Below are 7,501 nucleotides of genomic sequence, written 5' to 3' on the forward strand. Positions count from 1 at the left end.
TGGAATTTCTACTGGTTCTTCAGCATGAACTACAGAATCAAATTGCACATTGTTACTAGGTCATCCCCTGAGCAGCGTGTGAGCGCGTTCCAAAATTGCTTTGATATGGACTGACTCTTCTATCATGTTCTATACCGAATTATAAGTTTGGATGAAATTATCAACGTAAAAGTGCTTTTAGAGCTCATCTCTACCATCCCTCTGGAGATGAGTTTGTAAGACTTGCTGCAAGAGGTAGGGGCTCGAGGTCACACCAAATACGACTACTCAAAGGTGGTAATGTTGGATGAATTTTCTGGCCACAGAAAACGAGCATACTTGGCATCTCTGGGGTCTAGGACAATGTTACAGCATAAGGCTTGAATCTGAATCTTAACAACAAATCAAACAACACTTTTACTAAGTTAGGGCTGGCATACAGGTACTCATTAAGTGACTGCCCACCACTTTGCTTTGAAGAAGGATTAAACACTACTCAGAGTGGTGTGGCTGTGCTTTCCTTAACTACCCCAAAGTGAGGTATATAATAGCCCTCAGTGACTGGGCTTGTTACTTTTTGAATGAACCCATTATCTACGTATGTTTGGATCACCTCGGGATATTGCTGATGGTACACAGGATCGTGACTGAAACGAGCTTCTAACGATTTCAAGTGAGCAATTGCAAGCTTATAATTGTTAGTCGGCCTCTCGCAATCATGGATCAACAGACTGACCTGGTAACCTCACGAGGTTTGTTTAATGCTGCTCACAACATGTCGCTTCACAGCATGGTGTGCAACAGCACATTGCTCATCAGGCTGAATGCCCAGCATATCTAATCTCCATCACTCATCAACGTCATGCTCTGTCTCCTGGATTCTACACACATGTAATGTTCTTACAATGGACGTGTCAACTCCCTGTCTAGCCCATCCTGGGAGTCTCCCATAAGGGGATACCCCATTAGGTGTTACAAATAAGTTGATGCTATCACATTTCTCTAAGCCATGCACAAAATGATTGAAATAATTAGCTCCAATTAAAATCTCTACATTTTCGAGTGTGTCACTTTCAACATCCTGATCAGCAAGTGCGTAACCCTTCTGTTGCAAATGATCTCTTACATTCATCAGCCCGACGTTGTGAGTGGGCATGTTTACCTTATCATGAACTAACAACTGTAATATCATAATCTTTTCAAGTACATTGTATTTTTCCTAACTATACAAACTTTAGGTCTTTTACATTAGGAATTACTTACAGCACAGCTGGAAACAGCTGTTAAACTTTCAAGCAAAGTGGTTAGGCAGTTAACTACCGTCTGGTAGGTGGGAGTCCCACCGGCTTGGGTGTAAACATTCCAGTTTGCCTTTTGGCCCAGGTGTCAGATTGAGGGGTGGCATGAGGTAGGCATGAAAGTTTAATGTAAAGGTCCTCAGGTTTGTATAGTTAGGAAAAATACAATTTACTTAAAAAAAAATTGATTTGTTCCTACACAATACACAAATCATTGGTCCTTTACATTAGGAAGACTCACTGGTTGGAGAGAGGAATCTGAGTGAGTCTCTAGAACTGATTGAAGTTCGCCACACCTTGGGCTCCCTTCCTGGTCGACAGAGCGAGGAAGGGAAACCTGCTTCTGACAAATTGATTGGGTTGTAGGAAACACGAGATCAGTTGTCAGACTTCTGGGTCTTTTCGTATGAATGAGGAAGATGTCATTTCATACAAAAATAGGCTAGGATGAACTGTAAAAGTCAGCAACAGTAAGGCAAATACCAGTATTGGGTTTGTCTTATTGTCATTGAAAGGAAACAGAATGGAAGCTCGAAGTATAGGCCTACCTGCATTAACCACCAGATCCAGTGTGTAATGGCTCGAATCCACTCTTTGCCCACAGGAAGAGAGCCAGGGTCAAGAGAAGAAGGAGAGGCAAGTCACTCCCACACTCATTCTCGCATCCACAGCCACACATCTTAGGTGAGATGCAACCCTGTCCTGCTAGAGGAGCTGCTTAAGATACACAACTTGTTGAGCAGCTACCCCAGGTCCCAAGGAAAAGGTGTCCAAGGACTTGTGGGCAATATCCCAAAGGGAGAAAGAAGTGAAGGAGGTCTGTTGAGACCACATCCCTGGTTTCAATACCTGAGGAGCTGATAGGTTCTTCCGGAATGCAAGGGTTAGACCAATGCTTCGGACTTCGTGAGCTCTCGGGTTGAAGGCAGCGGTGTTGTCTTCACCAGCAGCAAAGTACACCCTCCTAATTGTCCCACAAAGCCAGAAAGAAATCGTGTTCTTGAAAACCTCTTTCTTGGTCAAGTCAGTGCTCACAAAGAGCCATCGACACTCAGGCTGGAGATGGCGAGTTCTCTTCAGATAGTGCTGCAGCACTCTAACAGGACACAGTAGCGACTCATTATCTATGAAGTCCTCCAGGGAGGGGATCATGAAGGGCTCGAACCTAGCATCAGGGACCGATGGGCTCTGAGTCTTCGCTATGAAGTCCGGGACGAAATCGAGCGTAACTGATCCCCATCCCCTTGAGTGTTTAATATCAAAGGAAAAGTCTGTGAAGTTCTCCCATTCTCTTCACTAATGCCAGGGCAAGCAGGAAGACAGTCTTGAGGGTCAGATCCCTGTCTGACGACTCTCGTAAAGGTTTGTACGGTGCACGAGTCAGGCTCCTTAGAACAAGAGTCACATCCCATGCAGGGGGCCTGAGGTCCCTGGGTGGGCAAGACCTTTCGAAGCTTCTCATCAGTAGAGAAATCTCAAAAGAGGAGGATTTATCGGCTCCTTTCATCCACAAGACTAGGCTGGGTGTGGCCCTGTAGCCTTTTACAGATGAAATGGAGAGAAGCCTCTCTCAGCAAAGAAAGACAAGGAAGTCCGAGACCTGCTGAACTGTAGCTCCGACAGAAGAGAGACCCCGTCTACGACACAAACCACAGAAGATGGCCCATTCTCCCTGGTATACCACTGTAGAGGACATCCTGAAGTGTCCAGCCATCTCCGTTAATGCATGGTGTGAAAAGCCTCTAACTCACAGGAGATACTGGATAACTGCTGGCCATGAAGACATAGGGACCGCACTGCCTAGTGGTACTGCTGTTCGTGGGGTTAAGTAAGTATACCTTAGTTTTACCAGACCACTGAGCTGATTAACAGCTCTCCTAGGGCTGGCCTGAAGGATTAGACTTATTTAACGTGGCTAAGAACCAATTGGTTACTTAGCAACAGGACCTACAGCTTATTGTGGAATCTGAACCACATTATACCGAGAAATAAATTTCTATCACCAGAAATAAATTCCTCTAACTCTTCATTAGCCGGCCGGAGAGTCGAACTCGGGCCTAGCGAGTGCTAGGCCACAACTCTACTGACTTGCCCAACGAAGAGCTTTGTACGTGGGGTTGACACAGCAGGTTGGGCCAAGGGGGGATCTCTCTTATTGCCTAGGAAAGAAGGCCATTTGGCAGCCACTAAAATCATCCTTAGATTTGGGGTGATCATCACTTGGCTGATCACCTTGCGAATCAGACAAAAATGGAGGAAAGGCGTACATATTGAGGTTGCCCCACGGAGGTTGGAACGCATCCTCCGCAGCAGCCCATGGGTCCTGTATGACCGAGCATAAGACCTGAAGTTTCCTGTTATGCTGGGTGGTGAACAGATCTATGACTGGATGCCCCCACAGATTGAACAACATCTCCACGATGTCTGGGTGAAGGGACCACTCTGTCCCTATCACCTGATTCTGGGTGCTGAGCTTCTCTGCCACTACATTCCTCTTGCCTGGAATGTACCTGGCTGACAGCTCTACATGAGCGAGCCAGAGCCCACTCATGCACCTGCATTGCCGACTAATGAAGCAGAAGGGACGCCAGGCCCCCTTGCTTGTTGACGTATGCCACTACCGTGGTGTTGTTGCTCATCAAAACCACGGAGTGTCCCATTACTCGATCCTGAAGTCAGCAACTCCTCCAGGTGTGCGTCCCATCCCTTGGTTGATGCGTCCGAGAACAGAAGCATGCCTGGAGGGGGAGTATGCAGGCATACTTCTATTAAGAGGTTCCTGTCGTCCATCCACCAGTCTAGGTCCTCTCTCACCTCCCCTGAGAGAGGGATGGGAAATGACTGAGGCTCTCGAGACTGGGAACAGTACTCCTTCAGTCGCCACTGCAGGGACCGAAGGTGCAGACGCCCATGAGGGACCAGCTTCTCCAATGACAACAGGCGACCAATGATGACTTGCCATTGCCGAGCTGGCTGCTCCTGTCAAGACAGAAACAGCTTTGCTGCCTTCCTGGACCTGCTAATACGAGAGTCCGAGGGGAAGGCTCTTGCTGCTACCATATCTATCAGCATGCCCAGGTACTTTATCCTCTGCTTAGGGATGAGATCTGACTTCTCAAGGTTTACTACAATCCCTAGATTGTGGCAAAACTCAGGGAGCCAATCCCTTTCCTGAAGCAACTGCGAGTGAAAGCTTGCCAGGACCAGCCAATCATCAAGATACCTCAACAGATGTATCCCATGTGAATGGGCCCAAGCTGACACAAGGGTGAACACTCGCCGGAACACCTGGGGAGAGGTCGAGAGCCCGAAACAGAGTGCCCTGAACTGGAACACTGTCTCCCCAAGGTTAAAGTGAGGGTACTTGCAGGAGGACAGATGGATGGTTATTTGGAAACATGCATCCTTCAGGTCCACCGTAAGCATGAAGTCATTCTCCCTGATGGAGGCAAGCACAGAGTGAGCCATCTCCATAGTGAACAGAGTCTGGCAAATGAATTGGTTCAGGGGAGAGAGGTCTATGACTGGTCTCCGGCCTCCCGAAGCTTTCTCTACAAGAAAGAGGCGGCTGTAAAAGCCTGGGGACCGATTCGACATGAATTCCACGGCACCCTTGCTCATCATGGCTTGCACCTCTTGCTTGAGTGCGAGATCCTTTGGAGAACCAATAACGTAGGTAAGGAGATGGACCAGAGAGTTGGTGACGGGTGGCCGAGACTCAAAGGGGAGTAGATATCCCTCCCGAAGGACATCAACTAACCAGGTCTCGGCTCTGTATCGCTGCCACGTTGCCCAATGGAAGGGAATGCTGCCCCTAGCGTTTCCCCTTCTTCTTCTTCCCTTGCCCCCTTTTCCAGACTGGAAAGAGGGCTGAAAGGGGCACAGTTGCATGCCCTTCGAAGTCTGGGACTTCTTAGGGGCCGAAGAAGTGCTAGCCTGGCCTGATGGCTGGGCCACAGAGGAGCGCGAAGACCTGGAGATCTTGGCTACTGCCTGATGGACAAGGCGGTTGCTGTCTTCTGCCCAATGCTTGTTCACTGCAGTATCTACCAGCTCTCTAGGGAAGAGAGAGGCAGAACCCAGCAATGGTCCGTTCTGAAGGGTCATTGCTGATTTGGGACCTACAGACCCGGTGAAATGAGAAAGCACCAGGTTTGCCCACAGGTTTGCCATCTTGGGGGCTAGGTAAGAGATGGCTCTACCTCCAGACTGGCACAGCCTCCTGAAAGCGGAGTCCTCCCCAGGAATGATAGTACCGAGGAGGCAGCCACTTTGGATACTGAAGGACCACAGATCCAGCCGGGAGACTGCCTGGAGAGCCACCATGGCAGTGGCCTCCAAGGTCGCCGCATCTTGCTGAGAAAGGGAGATTCCTTCCGAAGCAAGGTGCTGCCGTGAGAGACCCGGACCTAGATGCACCAGGTCCGGGTCATCCTGCTTGGTTGGCAATGTCCTCTCTGAGGGCATATAAAAGCACTTCTGTCGAGGGAGAGGAGGAAGCAGCTTGTCCGAGCAGTTCGATCAAAGTGAATTCTCCTGCCTAGAAACAAGATTATTCATTGATTGAGGACCCCTCAGCAAGTGTGGACCACGGCAGCCCTACCGAAAACTTGGGTTCCTTTTTCGGACCCCAGAAGGATTTGAGGCACAAAGGACGATCCACAGATGAAGCCATGGTCCCTTCCCCAAGATCGTTGTGCTGACGAATCAGCGCAATGACCTCTGCAAAAATCATCTGTTTCTCTGGGGTGCCTGCATCCTGAGGGAGAGGACCCTCGAGTCCTTCCAGGTTGCGGTCCTCCTGATCTGCTCTTCCCGGCAGGAGGAAGAACCTCGGCAGACCCCTCGGATCCTTCTCGCACTATGTGAGTGTACGACCTGGCTGATCTGAGAACTGAGCCAGGAACGTATGCCTTTGTAGTTGAACCCTGGGGAGAGGACTCTCCAGAGTTCCTCCTATCCAACTCGCACCTTCCAGGGAAACCCCAGGAGGTTGAGTGGACAGATGAGGAGGACTGGGCACCCCCACCAGGCCTGCTGGCGGAACCAGCAGGAGGGGCGGATCGAGAGCTGTCATCAACCTGTGGTGATGACAACAACCAGGGTCCAGGAGAGCACCTTTGCCTCGGCGAAGTGCTGTCCCGAAGAGAGCTGAGCTTAGAGCTTGACTCAACCAAGCCAAGCTGATTGCGCAAGCACGATTGAGGACTGGGTGGAGTCGAACACACGGCTGGCTGGTGAAAACTTACACTGTCCTCTTGACGGGCCCATCTTCTTCGAGGCCAGAACCTTGTGAGAAGACTGTACAGGGGACCTCCACTCTGTCTCTCCAGATCCTTGGACCTGAGAGACTGAAGCACCTGCCTGGGAACCTGGCTTGGCACTGGAAGAAGTGCCAGCAGGCAGAGCCTAGACACCAGCATGTCTTGGCTCTTTCTCTCGTCCTGTGTCCAAATCAGTACGGTGAGTGGACTCTCTGACACCGGTTTGTGATACCAGAGTCTCCTTGGAGCAGCTCGCGAATGAGCGTCCAACACAGTGTCAGCCTTTGAAGAGGACTTCTTAGGTCTGGCAACAGGTGTGCAAACCGAGGTCTGCATGCCTGTGGCTCCCGAAATGATAGACCCAGAGGTGAATGATTCGGTTCCCTGACCCGAAGGTTGGGAAGAGCCAACGAGAGATCCCACTGCTTCCCCTGTGGAGGGAGGCAGCCCCTTAGAAGTCCCAGGATGGCATTTCTTGGTGGGTGGGGGAGAGACAGCCTTCTTCTTTGACTAATGCGCCTCGGAAGAAGAAGGGAAGGAGGTAACAGACAATGATGATGATGACATCTTCCGAGACCTCTTCTTCATCATCTTCTTCAGGGTGGTGGTCAAGTCTCCCATCCAAGAGGGAGCAGCAGACGTCACAGGAGCAGCCAGGGTGGCCATGGTAGCAGGAGCGATCCAGGCAGCAGGAACATCATCTACAGGAGCAGCAACTAGGGCAGCCAGGGCAGCCAGGACAGCCCGGGAGTCAGAGATGCCAGGAGCAGTGACTGGGCGACCGGGATAGCCGGGGCATGTGGAGCAACCAAGACAGCCTGGGAGCCAGCGAAGCCAGGAGCAGCAAGGGCGGGAACTGGAGGCATTGCATGCTGGGATGCCAGGACGAGATGGTTACCAGCATCTTGGTGAAGGCTGTCATTGTCACAGTGCTGGTGATAGAGGTGGCAGCAGTGTGGG

This window comes from Macrobrachium rosenbergii, chromosome 41 (genome assembly GCF_040412425.1).
Source record: "Macrobrachium rosenbergii isolate ZJJX-2024 chromosome 41, ASM4041242v1, whole genome shotgun sequence".
NCBI classification, from domain to species: Eukaryota; Metazoa; Arthropoda; class Malacostraca; order Decapoda; family Palaemonidae; genus Macrobrachium; species Macrobrachium rosenbergii.